This window comes from Psammomys obesus, unplaced genomic scaffold (genome assembly GCF_907164565.1).
Source record: "Psammomys obesus unplaced genomic scaffold, mPsaObe1.curated_primary_1811, whole genome shotgun sequence".
Taxonomy (NCBI): Eukaryota; Metazoa; Chordata; class Mammalia; order Rodentia; family Muridae; genus Psammomys; species Psammomys obesus.
In genome coordinates this window covers 15,835,029-15,844,336 of record NW_026596034.1, presented here as the reverse complement: position 1 = coordinate 15,844,336, position 9,308 = coordinate 15,835,029, and the positions used below count along the sequence as shown (strand labels likewise).

General features: G+C 35.4%; 1 pseudogene; it reads left to right on the top strand.

Moving 5' to 3' along the window:
* Window positions 1–8,595: 8,595 nt before the first annotated feature.
* On the top strand, window positions 8,596–9,103 carry LOC129686720 (glycine cleavage system H protein, mitochondrial-like; annotated as a pseudogene).
* The last annotated feature ends 205 nt before the right edge of the window (window positions 9,104–9,308 follow it).

The window sequence follows — 9,308 nt, the reverse complement described above, 5'->3', positions numbered from 1 at the left end:
TGCAGAGTGCAGGGAATCTTATGAAAGAACTGGGAAATAGTAAGATCTGGAGAGGACAGGAACTCCATAAAGAGAGCAACAGAACCAAAAAATTTGAACACAAGGGTCTTTCCAGAGACTCATACTCCAACTAAGCATCATGCATGGATATATAGGCCTTTTTAAAAATCTTTTTCAAAAACTTCAGCACACATCAGAAGTGAAAGCAACCAAATAAACACAATACATGAAGGTGTAAGCCTCACGTGTTTTCACTGGATAATATGTTCATGGATGGAAAAACTATAACACAGTACAGGGAAGTAGTAAGTGGCGATTTTCTTTTGAAGACAATAGTTCATTTTTTTTTCCTTTATGCATTGGATTGTAATGTAGCACATGAAATCAAATGTGAGGGTTTCCACTTGTGGGATTTATAACAGTGCTCAAAAATTTAAAAATTTGGAGCATTTTGGACTTGAAGTTTTTAATTAGGCATGCTCCATTTGTAATACCAAATGTTTCCATGACAATAATAAGAATAAAATAGAGTAGAAAGCGCAATATGTCTTGTTACATATCAACAAAAGCTGACATTATTGGCTTAGACTTGCATTTTTCCAGATAAAGAAATAGCCACATTTTTTTCAATTATTCTTGTCTCTTTGTCAACATATATTCTTTATCAATGTAGCTTTAGATATAATAACATCATGAAATTAAGTACATGGAATAAGTGACTTATTCATGGCAAAGAGAATAAGATAATTCTTATGATGGTAAGCAGAGTAGAGTAGCCAAAAAAAATGTTATATATGAGGGTTTCATAGAAAGGGAGAGATTGGGAGATGCAATCAGAAAATTAAATCAAATGCCTTTGAAAATGTTTCAGAGGTTTAAGAGATTTAACAGATTGTAGGTTCTTTTGGTCTTTGCTGTTTCATTTAATTCAGAACACCAAAGGAGTAAAAAAAAAAAAAAGAAAATGTAAAAATTTGAAAGCAAAAATCACCCTGTTGTAGTGTGTTGCATCTATAGTTATTGCTGAGTAGAGATGTAAAGTAAAAATCAATATACCTGACTCAGAGTTGAAGTTTAGACATTTGAAAACTTATTAACCCCTGTGAAACTTTATTTAACCCCACTATATCAGAGTTTTCTTATCCATAGAGTGGATAACAATAATTACTGTCATGAAGGTCAAGCAACTATATATTCTGTGGTGCTTAGAACAGAAGCAAACACATTAGAAGAGCAAGAAAGTGTTTATAAAAATGCAGTAATATCAGTAATAGAAAATGTAGTACCGTTTCTAGCTCCTCCACTCTGTTTTTTTTTTTCTGAAGCAGCATTGTATATTTTCTCTCACTGCGATGGGCTTGTAGTAGCTTCTACTAAAGGATACCACCGGCTTGTCCATAAACTATAAAAACAAAAATAAGCAGATAATATTTACATCACAATTAAATAGAACTTAAAAATTCAGTATATGCTTACTGTAAATCTTTTCTACTTCTCTCTCTTCCATGGTAAAGACATGTCAACAAAAGAGATTGTTTCATTGACCTATATCCATTGAAAACAATTAGCATTAATAAAAAATAAATATCTGTTGTTATACTCAACTTGGATATCTTAAATATTGTTGTCTTTTATTAATGCAGCAAAAAATTACTAATAGGATAACTAAGCAGATAAATAAATAAATGGAGTAAAACAAACTCATTTAACAATTAGTTCATGTTGAGTACATTCTTCTTGAGTAATTATATATTTAACTTCTTTAATAATTTTAATTTTTCACATATATAATTTTGTCAAGGTTTTGTAGTTGATTTATGAATACAGTTTCTCTATATTATTAAATAGTTTTAGTTTTTGAATACCTTAGAGCTAAAATAATTAAAACATAATGCTGCTAGAAGTGAGTGACAATAGTAATAAAGATGTAACAAGGTCATTCTCCACTAATAAAATTGTCAAAAATGTACATGATACAATTAAATACATATGAATACAATCATATATTTCTATTTCTGAGGAGTTGGAAATTAGAACATCAATAACAATCATTAAAATAAAATTAAATATGGAATCATATCAAAACAAGGCAGAATAATCAGTAACTCAGAGCTTAAAACTACCGATGGCTGTCAGTGAGAACTTGCTCAATTATCCAAGATATTTAAAGCTAACACTTCCCTTAGCAACATAAACCAGTGAATCCTATGACATATACAAAAACTAAATAATCACAGTTTCAATTAACTAGAGTATGAAAAAAACTTTGATTTGTTAAAAAATTCACTGTGAAATGTAAAAAAAAAATTATCTGAATTTTTGATTCTTACATCATCTTTGTGTACTTGGAGTTTCTTTCCACCATTCAGTGTGTCCATAGCCTAAGTATCACACTACTGATTGTCAGTATGTCATTAAAGACACTCTCTGAAACCCAAGCCATTATACTACAAAGCAAGTTACACAAATGCTCAGTCCACAGCCAGGTGCAGCGGTGTCTACCTATAATCCCAAAGTCAGACAGATCGCTATGAGTTTCATTCCTGTCTGGTCTATTAAGTGAGTCCAGGACAGCCAAGGCTACACAGAGAAACTCCATTTGGGGAAAAAAAAAAAAAAGAAAGCTCAGTCCACATTACACAATAAGAGTAGCATCAATAGTAACAAAATAAAAATATCAGGTTTGTTTTATAGCCATTTTGCTATTGGAAATCTTTTAAATAGCAATGGTTAAAATTCTTTATTCTAGTATTTTAAGAATCCTTGGCGAAATTTGTGTGTTCTTCAACAGTATGAAGAATGTTCTACTGTGGAAAAAAAAAAAAAAGAATCCACTATAGCCACTATAGGGTCTCTATTTGCATGTAGTATTTTTGATCTAGTGCTTTTAAATTACTATTTTTAGGAACTTGTCTATTGTATATTTGTTTTTTAAATAACTTTCCATTCTTGTAGGCTCATTGGGCAACTTTTATACCATTGAGTTCTAGTGTCTTAATCTGTGAAATGGGAATAACAACTAAAGCGATATAAAACAGAGATACGTGTATGTCTTTATTTATTGCAGCTCTGCTCAGAACAACTAATGTATGGATCAGCCTCTGTTTCTATCAATAAATTAATAGAAGCATGGTGTATACACTCCATATAGTTTCATTCAGCCGTAAAGAAGTATGAAAAGCATTATTTGTTTAGAAATGGATGCTACTAGAGATGATCATGTTACACAATATAAATTAGAGCCAGACAAATACTGTGTATTTTCCTCTTATTGCGGGTTCTATTTTTATACAGGCATATAAAGTCACTCACATATAAAGACACACACGTGTGTGTCATGAATAAGTGAATCTGTCTAATGAAAAGACAGGGTTAGAAAGAAAGGACGTGAAAGATAAATCTGGTCTAAGTATATAATATATTTATATGAAAATATCTTTATGAAACCCATCACTAGTTGAATGGGTGTACTCCAGTGACAAACAAAACTTTGTTCATAAGTAGTATGAACAAAAAATTAGGCTATTCAAACACTAGTCTTAGCCTGAACTTAGGAGATAATAATAAATGTCATATGACATTACCTGGACCAAGTCATTCAATACTCTGAAGTGCCTTGAATAAGGAAATTGACACAGGAGCTTGATAATTTAACCATTATAAACTACCTGTGTTCACTCTGAGATATTATTCTCATCATTAAAACAATGCTGGAAAAGGTACTTAAACACTTGTGCACTCTTTTTGAAGTGTGTCAAATATAGGTCATTCTGGTGGTCATCTCAAGATTGTAATGCTGCTTATATTAGAAAGCCTAAGAGCATGAGGGTTATGTGAATGATATTATCCATGCCTTCCACTGACTTTAATATACAATTCCACAACTCCTGCATTCTTTTTCAGTGCTGCTTATTTAATGCTCCTTGCGAGAATGATAGAGTTGAGATTTTACACAATTATAGATGGTGTAAATGGTCCCCAGAAAATGGCTACATACAAGCACTCATTGGATGTCTACATTATGATGGGCATTGGATATATATTAATTTATCTAAAATTCTGCCACGATCTTCAGAGACAGCTTTATTATCTGCAGTGACAGATAGGTTGAATCAGTCTCAGAAAGTTTGAACACCTTGACCAAAACGAACTTAATAACTATGGTGAGACTGGGGTCTGGATCTATTATATCAGACTACCTAAAACGTCCCCGCTACAAATATATATGAGACTTATACATAGTGGCAACTTGACAGACATGTCTTTTCTAATCATCCCGTTTAGCACATTAGTGTGAAAGCGCTTTCCAACAGGAAAGCCAAGATGATGTGCCGTGATGAGAAAGTACACACACCCATCACATTGTTTACTGCTTTTTTATTAAGGAAAGTAACAGCTTTCAGTGTGCCTATTCACATCACTGAAGGTAGGCTGATATAACAAGGTGTGATAACTCAAGAACAGATTAAAGACAGAAAAATAAAGCAAACGGAAAGATAGAGAACAAAGACCCAATTTCTCTCTTATAGTTTCTACATCTTTTGTAATAAGTATTTCAATAATATTATTTATGAGAATTTTATATTGTTTTTATTTGTACATTTTTTTATAATATGTAAAATAACTGACAAGGAAGAGGACAGGAGGGGAATTAAAAACATTTTGGTGATTTTAAAAGATAGATGAACAGATGAACATTGAACAGTAAATATTTATTGGGCACCAGGAGATACAGATTTAATTTAATTTTTTTCTTTAAAATTTGCTTGAATTCTTTTTTTATATTAGTTACAGTTTATTAACTTTGTATCCCAGTTGTATCCCGCTCCCTCATTCTCTCCCAATCCCACCCTCCCTCCCTCATCTCCTCCCTGCCCCTTTCCAAGTCCACTGATAGGGGAGGACCTCATCTTCTTTCATCTGACCTTAGTTTATCAGGTATCTCAGGACTGGCTGCAAAGTCCTCCTCTGTGGCCTAACAGAGATGCTCCTCCTTCTGGGGGTGAGGGTTCAAAGAGCCAGCCATTGAGTTCATGTCAGAAATAGTCCCTATTCCCCTTACTAGGGTCAACACAATTCTTTACAGACTTTGAAAGAATAATTCTCAACTTCATATGGAAAAACAAAAGACCCAGAATAGCAAAAACAATCCTATACAATAAAAGAAATTGTGGAGTTATCATCATCCTTGATTTTATTTATTTATTTATTTCTCTTTTAAATAGGAATTCTTTTTTTTTAATTTTGTTTTTTTCTTATCATTTACATTTTATTAACTCTGTATCCCAGCCGTGTCCCGATCTCTCATTCCCTCCCAGTCCCTCCCACCTTCCCTCATCTCCACCGTGCCCCTTTCCAAGTCCACTGATAGGGAGGACCTCCTCCCCATTCATCTGATCCTGTTTTATCAGGTATATTCAGGACTGGCTGAGAAGCTCTCCTCTGTGGCCTAACAGGACTGCTCCTCCCTTGGGGGGTGGGGAGGCCAAAGAGCCAGTCATTGAGTTCTCTATATAATTTTTTAGAGGGATTCCAAATGCAGCTGTCTTATATTATACTGTGGTGCCAATTGTTATGTGCTTCCTCAGTCAATCTAAATAGCTGATTATTTTTTATAAAATAACACTTTGAAAAATTAAATAATAACTCAGAAAAAAATCTGTCCTTGTATCTTTTAAAGAAACTCCAAGGACCCTGACTCTCTTTTGTTTTTGTTTTGTTTTCTTTTTTCTTCTGAATAATTCTGAGGCAAAGGCCACTGACTTCATTTAAAATTTTGTCACATTTTATTAAACTTTGAAATAAATAAAAAGTGGACAGACTAGTATAATGAATCTCTGGTATTTATCACTAACATAGTATTAAAATTGTTTCATCCATACTCTTCAATTTTCTCCACTTCAGATGGTTGTTTACCCATTTTAGTTATATGCCATACCATGAAATTTGTTTGTAAGTGTGCAACTTATTAAAACAGTCTATTTATAAATCTGTATAACCTTAATAAGTCCGTTTTAGACTTGTCTGAATTAATCCAGTTTCCCCGTGTAATCTCTTTTCATTCTCTGTACCAGTCTCAGACAACCGGATTCCTAGAAATGTCTTCTAAATTCTTTGTGAAATAGGTGACTTTTGTTTCTGGAATATATGCTTTGAGATATACCCTGTATCTATTGCTCACCAGTGTTTTGCTATGTGAGTGTCCCTCATGTTGCCTATGGACTTATAGCAGGTGGTTTTGTTCACTGTGTCTATTTCCGGCTCTTAGAAATAATGCTGCTATGAATCTAGGACATAGTCATTTATGAAACCCATTTCTTTATGTGGCCATATGGTTCTATATCATTTTGTTTTATCTAAAATGTCGGAGTATATAGTCACATGACAAATTCTTGTTTAACTTTGGAAGAATCTGCCAAGAGTTTTCTAATTGGCTGCCTCATTTGACTTCTTCAGTAGCATGAAGGCTTGGGAGCAATGCTTTACAATGTCTTCTAGATATGCCATGGATATAACTGTCTTGAACTCATAGCATGGAGTTACCTACATAACAGCTACATTCAATTCTGATATAGATAAGGCAGATGATTTCAAGACTCTTCTCCATTCTGAGGATGGATTGATAGTTGATATTTGCTAGAGGAGCATGAATAATTCATTAGGCTGTCACATGTTCTAGGTTTCCCATGCTCCAGTGGATAGCCACACATGCACATATGAATAGCTTTAACTGAAGATAGCCCATGAAGGTGGAAGGGAGAATAGTAAGGGATATATAGGGAAACTGGGAGGGGGGGAAAGGCTATCATATTTCATTATATATGTTAATGAAATTCTCAAACATAAAGGAAAAATTAAAGTAAAGTTCCTTATTCTCCCAAAGAAATTAGTATACATCCATGAGCATTCCACCATCCAGGGTAGATATATAATTCCCATAAGAAACTTAGAACCTAGATCAGCAGCACTGAATCGGTTAGACAGGAATTCTACCTGAGTCAGCTCCTCACTCAAGGCAGAACAGCTCGGTACTAAGATAAAATGTATCCTTACTGTGAGTTCTTTTTTTGTTGGTTATTTTTATTTTCTTTTTTATTATTATTTTAATTTTTTACAATTTATTCATTTTCTATCCCCACTGAAGCACCCTCCCTCAACTCCTCCCAGTCTCACCCTTCCTCTCTCTTCCCATCTATCCCCTTCCCCTATTTCCTGAAAGGGAGAGTTCTCCTCCCCTGCCATCTACCCCTAGCTTATCAAGTCTCATCAGGACTGCCTGGATCCTCTTCCTCTGTGGCCTGGCAAGGGTACAGCACCAGTTGGAAGTGACAAAAATATAGGCAACTGAGTTCATGACTGAGGATTGAGGCAACCCCCAAACCTCTAACTCTGGAACCCAAGTGGAGACTGAGCTGCTTATGGGCTACATCTGAGCAGGGAGTCTAGGTCCTCTCCAGGCATGGTCCTGTGAATTCTTTTTTGAAGGTAAAGAGAGGAGTCTGTGTCCAACATTTTTTTTTTTTTGGCCTCAGACCAATGACTGGAAGACTCATTTCTCTCTTGCCTCAGAAGGAGAGCTATGGAATTGTAGGCCCAGTTGAATAGTAGAGATATTATTTGCTATACCTGCAAGTAAAGATGACTAACTATGTGCATTCAATATCATTACACTGAAATAAATAAAACAAATATTAAAGAAATGGCATGGAGTCATTGACAGTAGTATATTAACAATAAAAGCTATCAATAAGCCATTTTCATTTATGAACACTGTAGAAAAACTCAACAAAATTTCAGTAAATAAATACCAAATGGCCAATTATTATGTGGTTCTAACCATCACATTCAGAACATTACTGTAATTTTAATCTCTATTGTCAACTTCATTAGATTTAAGAACACCTAGAAAATTTGTAACACACACTACTGGGTGTTTTTGTGACCTTGTTTGCTGAATGATTTAGCTAAGTGAGAAATTTAAATGTACCATTCAGTGAGCGTGGGACTAAATGGAAGCAAAGGAGGAGAAGGAGGCTATAGGCTCAAGCTAAATGTGTGTTCTGCAGCCCTCTGCCACCTGCTCATGACATGATATACCATGTCTCACTGAGTGCCCTAAGCAATTCATCCAAATAGCCTCTAAACAACACCTCAGAAACCATGAGCAGAAATAAATCAGCACTGAAAATGTTACTCTACTGATTTTCTCTTGGGTTCAGCATTTGTGCCTGATCCTACCTAAGCTAAGACCACCTCTCAGACGCCAACTGCACAACAGTGCAGTTTTTCCAAGACTGAATTCTAAGTACAGTTCCATTGCTGCATGAACTGACATGTTAGGAAATAACAAGCACAGATGGACACAACCACGGAAAGCAGAGAGCAACAGTTGATTTTTTTTTTTAAAGAATCATTACTTGTTACAAAAATCAAGATGCCTAAGTACCAAAGCAAAAACATAAACATAAATAGCCAAGATTGATTTTAGTATTATGACAGTGTTCTCTGAGAAAAACAACTTAGATAACCCATAAGACAATACTTTCGGCCTGGGGGAGGAGGCACAGTTCTGTTACCCTTGCAATCTTCTTGTTCATGTTGCTGTGAGTGGCGAGAAGCACGGGAGCCATGGCTTGCAGTTTGCGCACCTCCTGCCTGCCAAGGCCCTGGATGCCTAGCACCATCGCCATCCGTGCACATGCGCTACGCACCGGGTCTGCCCTGCTGTTGGTGCGTAATTCACAGAGAAACATGAACGATAACGACAGAGAATGGTATTGGAACAGTGGGAATCAGAAATTTTGCACAGGAAACTTTGGGAGATGTAGTTTACTGTAGTCTGCCTGAAGTTGGGACAAAATTGGAAAAACAAGCTGAGTTTGGCACTCTGGAGAGTGTGAAGGCTGCCAGTGAACTCTACTCTCCTATCGCAGGAGAGGTAACTGAAGTCAATGAAGCATTTGCAGAAAACCCAGGGATCATCAACAAATCCTGTTAGGAAGATGGTTGGCTGATCAAGATGATGTTGAGTGACCCTTCTGAGCTGGATGAATTAATGAATGAGGAAGCCTCTGAGAAATATGTGAAATCCATTGAGGAGTGAACATGGCACCCCTCCACTCCACTCCCCTCAAAAACAAAAACAACAACAACAACAACAACAACAAAAAAAAAACTGGGAAGTAATCTGCTCCAGCATGCTTGTCTTAAATTAGTAGATGATAGAAGACTTAAAATACCTTTTATCAATACTGAGGGAAAGAAACTCTTCTCGACAGTGCTACTTAAGAACTCCACCCCCACTCCCT